The sequence below is a fragment of the Rhineura floridana genome, chromosome 3, assembly GCF_030035675.1.
Source record: "Rhineura floridana isolate rRhiFlo1 chromosome 3, rRhiFlo1.hap2, whole genome shotgun sequence".
NCBI classification, from domain to species: Eukaryota; Metazoa; Chordata; class Lepidosauria; order Squamata; family Rhineuridae; genus Rhineura; species Rhineura floridana.
The window spans coordinates 149,376,947-149,389,734 of NC_084482.1; the positions used below are offsets into that span (position 1 = coordinate 149,376,947).

At 41.5% G+C, this 12,788-nt stretch overlaps 1 protein-coding gene across 20 annotated transcripts in view; it reads left to right on the forward strand.

Annotated features, from left to right (window-relative positions):
• Window positions 1-12,788, forward strand: part of SLMAP (sarcolemma associated protein) — a 189,292-nt gene that overhangs the window by 66,382 nt on the left and 110,122 nt on the right. The gene's annotated exons all lie outside the window — the stretch shown is intronic.

Consider the following 12,788-nt stretch of genomic DNA (forward strand, 5'->3'; position numbering starts at 1 on the left):
CCACTCTGTACCTGATAGGGATGGGAAATGGAGCAAGACTTCTGAAGCTGCTCTGAAGGTACAATCTGGTTTATAATGGATAAAATATCCTGATCTTGGAACTGGAACCAAATTTATGTAGAGGTTGGTGGCACATTTTGTATTAAATGAAACTTCTTTTACATTTAGTGGAGTTATCACAGGATATGGGTGGGGAACCTTTATTTTCAGTAAAGGGTTGCATTCCCTTGGTCTTAACCTGTTGGGCCACATTCTAGAAGTGGGAGGAGCCAGAGCTGGCATTGGGCAGGGCATGGTTGTGACTTTTAGCTTGTTTCAGTAGGCTTGCATGCTGAGTGTGCTTGGTGTCTACCTCCCCTTCTAGCCACCCCTTTCCTCCTTTTAGACCTGGTTTTACAGTGTGAGGGCTGAGATTGCTCTTGCTTGGTGAGCCTTGATATATCCACTGGTGCTGCTGTTATTTGCAATTCACTATCTAAATTCTCTTCTATTAATCTGTCATGAAGGCAAGTTCTTCACAAAGAAAGCTTTGAGAAGAACTGATCACAATTCCAAATAGAGATGCAATTCTAAGTGCATATCTCCTCAGGGTGGAAAATTCACCTACACTGAATCTGTAGAATTCAAAAACAGCCTGAATGTTCACTGTTGCTTTGCAGTGCTCTGAGTTCATGTTGAAAGTATTCAGTTGTATCCTCTTCTTCAACACTGAATGCTATGGCCAATATTTTTGTTTTTGTTTCTTGTTCTTTTAGATATTGGAATCAGTCATTAAATTTTTGTAGGGTCTGAAAAGTGGTGATTTATCAAGTAACAGGTATGGTCATACCAACACACCTGGTTATTAATGGCATGGGTTAAACTTTTTAGTTTGGGTCCACAGTAGCCTTTCCTCAAATCAAAGGGCTGGTGATATCTGGCCCTTCACCCTGCAGCCTCCCATGCCACCTCTTATGTTGCAGGGAAGACTGTAGGTGAAAGGGTGAATTGGCAAAAATGTTATTCACCCCCCCTTTTCGTGAATGGAATTTTGCTTGCAGAATCCATGGTTATATTAATGTTTTGTTTTGTTATCCACTTTGGGCTTCTCTTGGGAAGGCAAAGCATGTTATATGCAATAAATTAAATGAAAATTAGTGATAGCCAAAATTTGCTCCAGAAAGAAGCTGTTTCAGTTGAAGCATGGCTAACTAAAATATTATATAAGATATTTGTATTCATTGTATTAGATGGAATGGGCCACATTTGTGAGATTTTACTACCAATACAGGATAGGTAGACAGTCTGCTCTAGACTTGAGAACACTTTTAATTGATTTTTACTAACTTTCTCATATGTTGCATATTTAAAGAGCCCCTGGCCCACAGTCACGGGCGGCTCTTGTAAGCCTTCAGTGTGGCCTGCCATGGGACCAAGACAGACTACCCTGCTGCCAAACGTCTCTCCTAGCTGCTGAATTTTGCTGCTGCTTGGCTGTTGTGGCCATTTCCCATGCTGATCCTGGTTCCCACATATCTTCCCCTTCATTTAAATCATGCTCCTCTAGTTGTTTGGTGGATGGGGGCAATTTAAATGGAGAAAAATGTTTGGTGGGCTAGGGGGCACAGCTGTGTTGGGGAGAAAGGCATGGACAGAGGATTATCCTTATGCATTTTTCTCCCTGTGTGTTTGTAAATATGTATTAACCTGGGAGGGCATAGTCACCTTCAATCATGCCCACTGGCATGTAGCCCCCAGGTGCCCACCCACTCTTACATGTGCCCCTCAGGGCCAAAAAGATTGTTGATGCCTGATCTAAGCTATCAATCATTTTCTACCTATAAAGAATGTTTCTGCAATTTGAAAGATAAATTAATTTTAAAATCTGCAACTCCCTGCCCAACTACACACACTATTTGAGCCAAAATACATGGATGACTTTGACAAGAGAATACTAGAGCTTGATTTAACTCGTAATTGTCCAAGATGAAGCACTGATGGCCTTTAATGTATAACTGTTCTCAGTCTTTTGAATTCAAATAGCTTTTGATTTCTAAAGACAATCATGTCTCTAAAAAGCAACTAACACCCATATATGATTTGTGTGTGTTGGGCCCTGAATGAGAACCAGGGTGGATGGGTTGAGTCCTGGATGAGAGCCAGGAGGCTGACAGATATTGAGTGGGGAAGCGCAAAGGAATTGTTTTGGTATTTGTTAATCTGTATTATGTATTAGCATTATGGTTTTATTGTATATTTTTTCATAACATATACTGTATTGCTTTACGCTTCCGTACGCTGCTTAGAGATGTTGTTATATAAAGATGTATAGGAATAGCCTAAACAATTAAATTCTGTCTGCTGCTGTCTGAAGTAAGAAGCTGAAAAATCCAGGCCCACTTTGTATTTGGAAGTGCATGAAAAGTTGTCATTCTTTTAAGGGACTGTTTCCTCACTTGTTTCAGTCTTCATATTTTCTGAACACATCTCCATTTGCTTTGTTTCTGGACAATGACTTTGTTATTTTATGGTTTTGGCAATCAGAAGGCAAACAATGCCAGAGCTTAATATCTGTCAAACTTAAGTTGAGCTGGAGAAAACAAAGGAAAAGCTGAAAGTTATGTGGTGGTAATTTTTTTTGTTTGGTTGGAAGACGCCTGTGCGTGAATTTGTTTTATGTGGGGAGATCAGTGCATGGCGATCAACACACAATCTTGACAGAAAAAGGCTTTGATCCAATGGCATGGATACCAAGACGATTGGAAGTCTTTTATCTGCTGCAGCCTTCATCCGCCTTCACAGCTGTTGTAACATGCACATTGTTATCCTCCACCTGTTCTGCTGTTGAGGACATTCTTGGATTGTTCTTTGTCTGATTCCTTTCCCTTGACCTTACCGCCATGGGTGACCCTGCTGGGAGTACATGACTCCCGACGGCATCACTCATAGGGTTCATTGGAACACACAAGCCCACTCACCGCTACAAGGTGACAATCCAGCGAGGTGTGTGGTGGTAAAGATGTGATACTGATGAAAGGCATAACAAACTATTAAATGGATGCCTCCATTTTGGAAAGGTTGCTTAGGTTTCATTAAAAAAATCTTGATTTTATGCTGTTGATTCAAATTAAGCCAGAACTATCGCTAGAAGCTAAAATGATGAAACTGAGGTTATCATACTTTGGATACATCATGAGAAGACATGATTCACTAGAAAAGGCAATAATGCTGGGAAAAACAGAAGGGAGTAGAAAAAGAGGAAGACCAAACAAGAGATGGATTGATTCCATAAAGGAAGCCACGGACCTGAACTTACAAGATCTGAACAGAGTGATTCACAGCAGATGCTCTTGGAGGTCACTGATTCATAGGGTCGCCATAAGTCGTAACCGACTTGAAGGCATATACAGGCGTGCCCCGCTTATATGGCAGGTTCCGTTCTGGACTGCCGCCGTAAAGAGAAAATTGTTGTAAAGCGGAACCCATTGAGTGTAATGGGACACGTCGCGTGAAAATGACGTGAAAATTCCGCAAAATGCTGCAAAAACTGCTTTAGAATGGGGAATTTCCCCTAATTGAAAGCTGCCACATTACCGGAATGCCAGAATGCGAAGCACTGGTAAGTGGGGCCCTACTGTAACAGCAACAAAGCTAGCTGCCTTAGGGTCCTGGCAGTTAGAAAGAATGAGCATATGTATTTTAAATACATCAATAAAGGTGATGACTCTTTATAGGGTGTTGATAGTATTATGTGTTTAAGAACTTATGAAGATTTTTTAAAAATTAAGTTCAGGAGCAGGAACAATGGTAACACAGACATAATGTGGCATGAAGTTTTAAACCTGGTGGCTTATCAAGAAAGTACATGTACAGTGTAGGCACTTAGCTGCACTGGGCCAGTGCAAGGGCATGTGAAATCCTATTCTGTTCACATATGACTGGGCAGAGCATAGAATTGTGGTGTTAGAAGGACAGAAAGGTGAGCAGAAATATAGGAAAGACATGTCTTACATGCATCCTTCATGCAGTGTTGTGCAGTGTGTGTGCATGCATATGAATGTGCATTAAAGAAATGGTCCATAGAAGTTAAAACTAGTCCCTAAGTATTGTAACTCTCTTGAGTACATAATGGATTCTTCAACAAGAAAAAATTGCATTGAAAACAAAATAATATAAATATAAATCTTGGCAACTGTTGCAATTTTCATTTTATAATTTGCTGTCTAGAACATTGATGAAAGAACACAAACACCAAATAGGAGAGACATGCTTTTTGTGATGTAGCATGATGCGTCCTTCACCCGGACTCTGTCCTGGTGTAAATCTTTCTTAGGAAAAACTTTGGTGCCCTTTTGCACATTGCACATTACAGTCAATGTTCATGTTTCCTAAACATTTTTTTTTTAGTATGCTTCTCTGGCCTAATGCATCTTGTTTGGTCCTCTTTTGGGAGTATATTGCACTTGGAATATTATAAGGCTAATTGGAGATTTTAAGCATAGAGTTCATGTGGTGCAGTGGACTCATGTATCCTTCAGGATTCTTAAAGGCCTACCAATTCTGTTGGTCTGTTCTCTGGGACAGGCAGAAGGACCTCTTTCTTCTCCTTTGTCGACTATATGTTCAACCTTTTTCTGGTGATTATACCATTTTTAGCCTAGCAGGCCAAGCAAGGTGATACCTCATTAATCTTTGCCAGTTAGTTTTGGAAGTGCTTGAAGCAACCTTTGGAGTTTCAGTACTCTTCTTAAAGCGTAAGTGTTCCATTTTTAAAAAAGAAAATACATATTAAAACTGATATTAGTACTGAGCATGGTACAATAAATAGGCAGAAAGGTTTAGCAGGAGCCTGTTATGAGGCACTTTTGAATTAGCCAACACAAAGAAGTTAGTTCTGTAGCTATAATGGCTTTTGTAAGAAGCCACCTGTACTGCTATTCAAACCTTTACATTACACTAGATCAGTGGTTCCCAACCTTTATGAGCACGGGACCCCCTTTATAAGCTGAAATTTTTTTGTGACCCCCTCCCCCCAGGGAGGCAGGCTGGCTGCCAGGAAGGAAGGGGGAAAGCAGCCTTTCTTTTCAGGCTTGCTTCTTTTTGCTTCACAAAAAGCCCTCTCCTCTCATTCTAAGTAAGGGTGTTGCCAGTAGCGGCAGTGCAAGGAGACGGGAGTCGGTGACAGTAATCCCCTCTTCTTCCTGGTAGCTCCACCTTCAGCCTCCTTTGGTATCTGCCACGTGTTTTATAGGCAGATGCCTGCCCTTAGTGCGCCTGAAAGACGCTCTGGAGCTTCAGAAAAGGCCTCCTCTCTTGTTTGGAGGGGGGAGGTGTCATCTGCAGCGGCAGCGGAAAGCATACAGTGTAAAGGAGTGAAGACTTTTTTAAAAAATTAATAAATAATTCATTTCTTTACTGTTCACGGCCCCCTCTGGATTACTGTTGGGAACCACTGCACTAGATTATAGGAAAGGAAGAACGTAACAGTTGACAAAATAAACCACTGGAAAATCATGCAAATTGAAAAAAATTGATGAAAAGCACAACACATCCTTCTCCATAATGTGATTATATGGTCTGGTTTGCACATTAACCTAAGTCTGTGGAAACCATGGTCTATTCAACAAGCTATAAACAAACCATGAGTTGTACCACAGAGAAGAAAACCAGCCACTGAAGTTGGTGTGAGCTGTTCTTCAGGTAAAGTGCCAGCAACAGTCACTGAGCCTTCGGAGTGTTTTCATTTTTGCTCCACTTTTGCCCTGTGGCTCTGTAGTTTGGCGAGTATCTGGAGTGGCCAAACAAAACATGATATATTCACATGTAACAAGCTGTAGTTAAAACGAGCCAAGGTTCATAAGCCAACAACAAACCATGGCTTATAATTGTGGTTTTTTGAAACAAACAGACCTTGCATGATTAAACAACTGTGGCTTTGTCTTACATGCAAGCTAGGCAAATGAACTGACCTAACAAGAGGTAGCATGTATTGGGTCAAGAACTGGAATTGAAATTTTGGAAAAGTACTAGGTGTAATCACATGCATCTCTTAAAAACTGAGTTTTGTTTAGTATACCTACATATACACTTCTAGAAATTGTTCTTGATTGTTCAAATTCATTCCAGATTGAACCAATTCAGGTCCTTTGGGTGTCCCTGGAGCATTGTCTAGTTCAGGGACAAGTAACCTTTGGCCCTGCAGATGCTGGACTCCAGTTCCCATCATCCCCAGTCAGCATGGGCAGTGGACAAGGATGATGTGAGTTGTAGTCCAGTAACACCTGGAGGGCCAAAGGTTTCCTACCACTGGTCTAGTTACAGCTGGAGGGCCAAAGGTTTCCTACCACTGGTCTAGTTACAGCTGGAGGGCCAAAGGTTTCCTACCACTGGTCTAGTTACAGCCTGTAGTATTAGTTTGGGATTATTTTCAGACCAGGTACATGCCTTCTCGATCTCTGGCCATCATCGTTGGTAAAATCTAGTAGTGAATGGATAATACCTCTCTGTGTTAGGGATTTAAGCCCACTACCTTGAAAGAGGCAATGGAGTGGCCCATTCTTCAACAGGCCCTCCCTGAATTCAGAGGTTTAGAAAATTACTCTCTAGTCTCTAATATCCTCTTCCTGGACAATGTGATTGAGAGGGCGGGGGTGAGCCAGCTGTAAGATATGCCTGGAGGAACCAGATTATCTAAACCCATTTCAGTCTGGTTTCAGCACTGAAACAAGCCTGGTCACCCTGATTAATTACCTTTATTGGGGGAAAGGCAAGGGGGAGTCTGACTGTCTTGGTTCTCCTTGATTTCTCAGTGGCTTTTGGCACCATTGAGCATGATGTCCTGGAATGACCCAGGTGGGTAAGAATTGGAGGCACTGTATTATGGTTTTTCTGCTCCTACATGCATGGTCATTACCAGAGAGTAGTAGTAGGAGAATGTTCTTCAGCCCTGTGGCTTTTAAGCTGTGGGTTCCTTCAAGGGTCCATTCTTTCTCCTTTGCTATTCAACTTTATATGAAACAGTTGAGCTGTCGTCTAGGAATTTGGAGCATGGTGTCATCAGTACACAGTATTCCGTCTGGATCAGGACAGGCTGTGCAGGTGCTGGATGGGTGCCTGGAAGCAGCGATGGGCTGGATAGCGGCCAGCAAACTGAGTCTGAATCTTGCAGAGGTGATGTGGGTGGATGGTTCCCATGTCTAGGAATTAGGGGGATGACCTATCCTGGGAGTGGTCACACTCTCCCTGAAGGAACAGGTTTATAGTTTGGGAGTACTCCTGGATTCCAACCTGTCACTGGGCTCCCAAATGGCTTTTGTGGCTAGGAATGTTTATGCCAAGCGTAGGCTGTTTCATCAGCTGTGGCCATTACTGGATCCTGGAATAGGATAGCCTGCCCTCAATTGTCCGTGTTCTAGTGATCTTCCTCTTGGACTACTGCAATGCCTTCTATCTCTGACAACAACATGAATAGCCAGCCTGAAAGAGAAGACCCCAGTCCAGACAGATTGACATGATCTGTTAGGCCGGGGGGCACGGAGGGAGTACTAGATGAATTGCACATATCCACATCCTTTTCAGGGAGGGGGTTCGTCTTTAATGGCTTCTTCAGAATAGATTTTTGTCCAGGCGGAGAAGACCAAAATTCTACTTGGTTAGGTAGAATATCATCTAACCGTACCTTGGGAGTAGTTCGGGGATTCTTAGGCGCTTCATTCTCTTGGGTTCCAGTTGCTAGGCATCCTGTCTCTTTAAGTCCTTGGTTCTCCACCAGCTCAATCTCGTCAGCTAGGCTTAAAGCCTGGGATTCACTTGTATTCCACTGAATGTTATCTTTATAAGAAAAAGACCAATCAGCTGGAAAGAGTTGGTTGGGAGTAGAGGGCCCCTCGAAGGACTTATGTATGTGTGTAGTAAAAAAATGTGTAATTTTTAGTTGTCCCTCAAACGGCTTAGATAAATTCTTCTGGTTTTGAAGAGGGGGGGTTAGAGCCGTTTCCCCCTTCCTCTCGTCTCGTCTCATCTCGATCCGCATCTCCTTGGGAGGGAGGCTCTCTGCAAGTAGCGCCTCTCCCAGGGCTTTGCACGCATTCCTTGTCAAAACCATTAATGTAATTCCGTATTATGTTATCAAGATGTAAGGAAGCTTCTGCCCGACTTGTCAATATCTGGGAATTAATCTCTTACGAGTTTAGGCATACCAAATGGATTTAGTCAGTCTAGAATTAAGTTGCGGTAGACGGTTTAGTATGGTGAGATTAGTGACAGCCTGCTTTAATAAGTCCTACAAGGAATAGTCTTTGATAAATATAGCTATAAATCAAGCGCTGAGGAGGAGTAAGGGTAGCGTGTTTTCAAGGAATATGGCGCTTGCCCGGCGGCTTTTCCGAGAATGCTGTTAAGGATATAGCTGCTTTGCAGCACGTTAACACTTTCTTCAATTGGTGATGTATTGGGCAATACAGAGGGAGAGCTCGTCCCCTAAATTGTCCCATAGTCTCGTAAAAGACTCATAAAAGCTAATGAGTTACATTGTTTGCTTGGATGATGAGGGAGCGCATCCCGGCATCCTTCAGTGGCCATCTGGAAAGGATGTGAGGGCGATCTGGCTGCGACATCTGTCACCCCATTGATCACCTGGGTTGATTCGGCTGATCTGGCTGGCTAGGCGGGTGTCCCCTTCCTCCCTCACCGCTCCATGTGCGTCCCTCCCGAAGCTCCGCAATGCCTTCTATGTGAGGCTGCTTTCAAAGATAATCCAGAAGCCATAGCTCTTACAGAATGTGGTTGTTAGGTTGGTGAGTTTGTCGTCTGCCCTGAAAGTGCTGCACTGGGTGCCAGAGAGATACCAGGTCCAATTCAAGATGTTGGTACTAGTATACCAATCTCTAAATGGCTTGGGACCCAAGTACCTGAAAGTGTGGCTCCTCCAGTATCAACCATCTTAGGCCCTACAGTTGGCAGGGAAGATGTTACTGATGCCACTGCTAGGTGCTGCCCAGCAACTAACCTAGGACAGGACCTTGTCAATGACAGTTCCCCATTTGTAGAATGCCCTATCTGGTGATATCTGTCTGTCTTCCTCATTTATATAACATTCAGGAGGAATTTAAAAACTTTGCTGTTCACCCAGGCATTTGATGGCGGAAAGATCTTTTTCCTAGCAATCTTGAAATGATGAGCAGTGAAGACGTGAATCTGTTTTTAAATGGTTTTAGATGTTCTTAATTGTTTAAATGCTTTAAATTTTTATTTTATTTTATTTTAATTATACTGTTTTACTCCTTTGTGGTTTGCTGCCTTGGGTTCCTTTGAGAGAAAGCATAGAAATTAAGTAATAATAACAATAATAATAATAATTTGTAGTCTTTGTTATTTGTTTCTAGTTCGCCTGTAAAATATTTTCTGGCAGTCTTGGAACAGTCATATCATGAGAACCTGCTAGAATTCTTTTGCTTTCAATGCCAAATGATGTACAAAGTGGCTGGTCAAGTCATCTTGCACAATGAAATTATCAGTATGGTGGCCAGCTGCTCCATAAGCAGTGACATTTTTGCTTTATAACAAAAAGGCACCTGTTTGAGTCACAGTACTGGTTTGGCACGTTTAGTAGTCTTGGAAGACTGGTAGGCTGGCAGAGATTCTAGGGGTGTAATGTTACAAAGGTAAAAAGTTAATTGAAATTTTTAGCACACAGCTGCCTCACCCAGATATATGGGTGTGACAATATACGTGACTTGCTCCATGACAGTCAGCCATATGTGTTAATCTACATTATGTGTTGATTCTAAAGAAAATGCAATAACAACTTGGCTGTATATCGAGACATTGCAGTTGTTCTCTTCCATGCTTTGCTTTAAGAAAGTCCAGTTGTAGGGGAGATTATTCTCATTTACTAGATTATTTTGTTCTTGTTTATTACAGGGGTTATTTGGCCAAGGCAGAATGTCATATTTTCAAGATCAGTAGTAAGTTTCATTGTTGCAAAGTGGCAATTGATGTACTTTGAGAAGCTGCACACATCTTCACTTGGCCCTCTTTCCAAATACAGTAATTATTCATACTCCTGATGGAATGTGCAAGATTCAAATACAGGGTGGAAAGAGATTATACAAAGGGTGTAGTTTTATAAGAAATCTTTAAAACCTGAATATGCATAAATCAATACACAAATATGTGCAGTTCACATCAGTTCCAGCCAGTATGACTATTTGTAAGGGATGATGGGAGCTTTAGTTCAGTTGAACTACAATTGAAGGACATCAGTTTGGGGAAGGCTGATCCATTCACAGATTTCTATACAGTTGCAAGTCACACTATAGTGAACATAGTTTAAGGAAGCAAAACATGCCTAAGATTGTTACAGCTGCTTCTTATTAGCTATGTGAAAATCATTAAATATGCTTGCCAGCTAGTCTCTAAGGAGAACCCCTACCCTTTTCTGTGACATCTTGCTGCTTACTGGGAGGCTCTAAGGCCTAGCACAACAGGGATGAGCCCCAGTCCCCTGATCCATCTCAGAGTTGGGACCGCCTCACTCAGAGGCACCTCCAAAGTTCACTGTGGCATCATTTTCTTGAGGCAAATTCTGAGGCTGCCTGTGAAGGCCACCCAAAATATGTGGATCACCTGATGAAAATATGTAACTACTGGGCTTTTAATTTGCCAGTCACACTGTTCACTCTTGAAGTAATGACATGCAGCACTAGAGTAATTCACTTACCTGGAAACTGATAACAAGACATCTTATTTATTTGGTGTGTTTAATTTTTTCTTCAACACATTGTGTGAGACAGCTGTTCAGAGCTGGGAGGTACTCTCCCTTTTCTGTGTCTGTGACTGGAGTCAGAAACTGTTAATGGGCCACATTCTGATCCCTCAGATGCCAACCAAACATCTCTCTTCTCTGCTGCTGTTTCACAAGTGGGTTTAGAGAGAAATGTATAGACAGAATTGTTTCTTCCCACTTCAGGTAAAAGATAACTAGACTGTGGTGTTTTGATGGATATGTTTCACTAAGGTGATAGTCAGGGAAGTGAATATGGTATGTGGAAAAACAAGGGTATGGAGTAGGGTTCTTTCATTGCAGATGCAGCATATGAGCCTCTTAGGTAAGCATGTATAGAATTGCATCCTTAGTCACTATTAGCTGCAATATCTAAATGGAATCTCCCAGTTAAAAGGCAATATGCTCCTGACTGCCACTTCAGCTCTCCATGGAGGAGAGCTGTTGTCTTTGGGACCTCCTTGTCTTCCTGAAAACTTCTAGTAGCCACTATAGATATTGGATGCTGAACTAGATTGACATTTGGTCTGATCCAGCAGGAGTACTTCTCTGATAATTGAAAGGGGGTCTTTGCTTTGCTGTAGTTTCTACATTTAACTTTAAAGTTATGACCCTAGACTGTATATTGTATAGCATATTAAAAAACTTGTTTTGATAAGTAGCTTAATCAAATGAGATTGAAATTGCTTTTCAGTTTCAGATTCATAAATGCCCAACTAGCTGTATGGACACTTTAAACTTGAGTCTTTTAAAACACTACTTTGCTCTATATTGTTCTCTCTTGTTGGAATTATAGCCATGTTTTAGGTTATTTAATAACTTAATTTTTAAAAAATCCCTGATGAAGAAAACAAGTGAATTTTGAAGTGGGAGGTGTTTAAAACTGGTACAGAAAAATCTTGAAAGTGCAGTTGTATTGGAACAGTCTGGAATTCATGGCATAAGAATACTTGTCAATTCTTAACAGAGAAAACAACAAACTTTAGGAAGAGAAAAATGTCTAAGTAATAATTTGTAGCTATGGTGACAAATGTCTTGCAGCAAGTCAGTCATATATATACATAAAATTACTTGTATATTAGAGCTTTATATCTGCTTTTTCCTTAAAAATGTTAGTGTCGGGTAAGAGAATCTGTATTTTTCTACTGTATGCCTGTCCCACTTTAGCACTTTATAATGATGCAATCAACAAAGTAATTCAGTGGAAGGGAGATAGTAATAACTCTTGAGAACTTGATCAGTCTGTGTCTGACAGAGGATGCAAATTGATGATGGTAGCAAGGCAGTAAAGGTTTGCTATTGATGGTAGATACCCCCTGTCCTTTTGTGTGTTGGGACCAACTCTTTCTCACTGAATCGTATAGCAGAGGGAGAGACAGAACTGCAGCCCTGGGCCTCTCCATCGGCTCAGCTGAGACTAGCAAATTTTGACTCCTCCTTTTAGAACTCTAGTCCTTGTTTGTTTTTTTCATCTTCCCTTCCAATCCCTTTTCTTTTTCTGTTATATGGTTTGTATTGTAAGTCTGAGAACTGGGATTGATATTTGCAAGTAGCTCTAGGTGCCTTTTTTTCTGGCTGAACAGTGGGGTAAAAATGTTTTAAATAAATTAAGGGGGAGTTGGTTGTGCTCAGTATAAGCATATAGTTCTCAGTCAGTCCAAATAGCTTTCATAATCATTTCAGGAGTGGAATTCACCTGAGCATGCTCCACCCTGGCACTGATCATCAGTGTTCTGAGGTGATCATAAGAAGAGCCCTGCTGGATAAGATCAAAGGCCCATCTAGTCCAATATCCTGTTTTCACGGTGACCAACCAGATGCCTATGAGAAGCACAAACATGACCTGGGTGCAACAGTACTTGCCACTTGTGGTTCCCAGCGAGTGGTATTCAGAGGCATACTGCCTCTGATACTGGAGGTAATACACAGCCATTGATAGTTTTATTCTCCATGAATTTGTGTAAATTCCCTTGAAAACTATCCAAGTTAATGGCCATCACTGCATCTTTTGGGAGTGAATTCCATA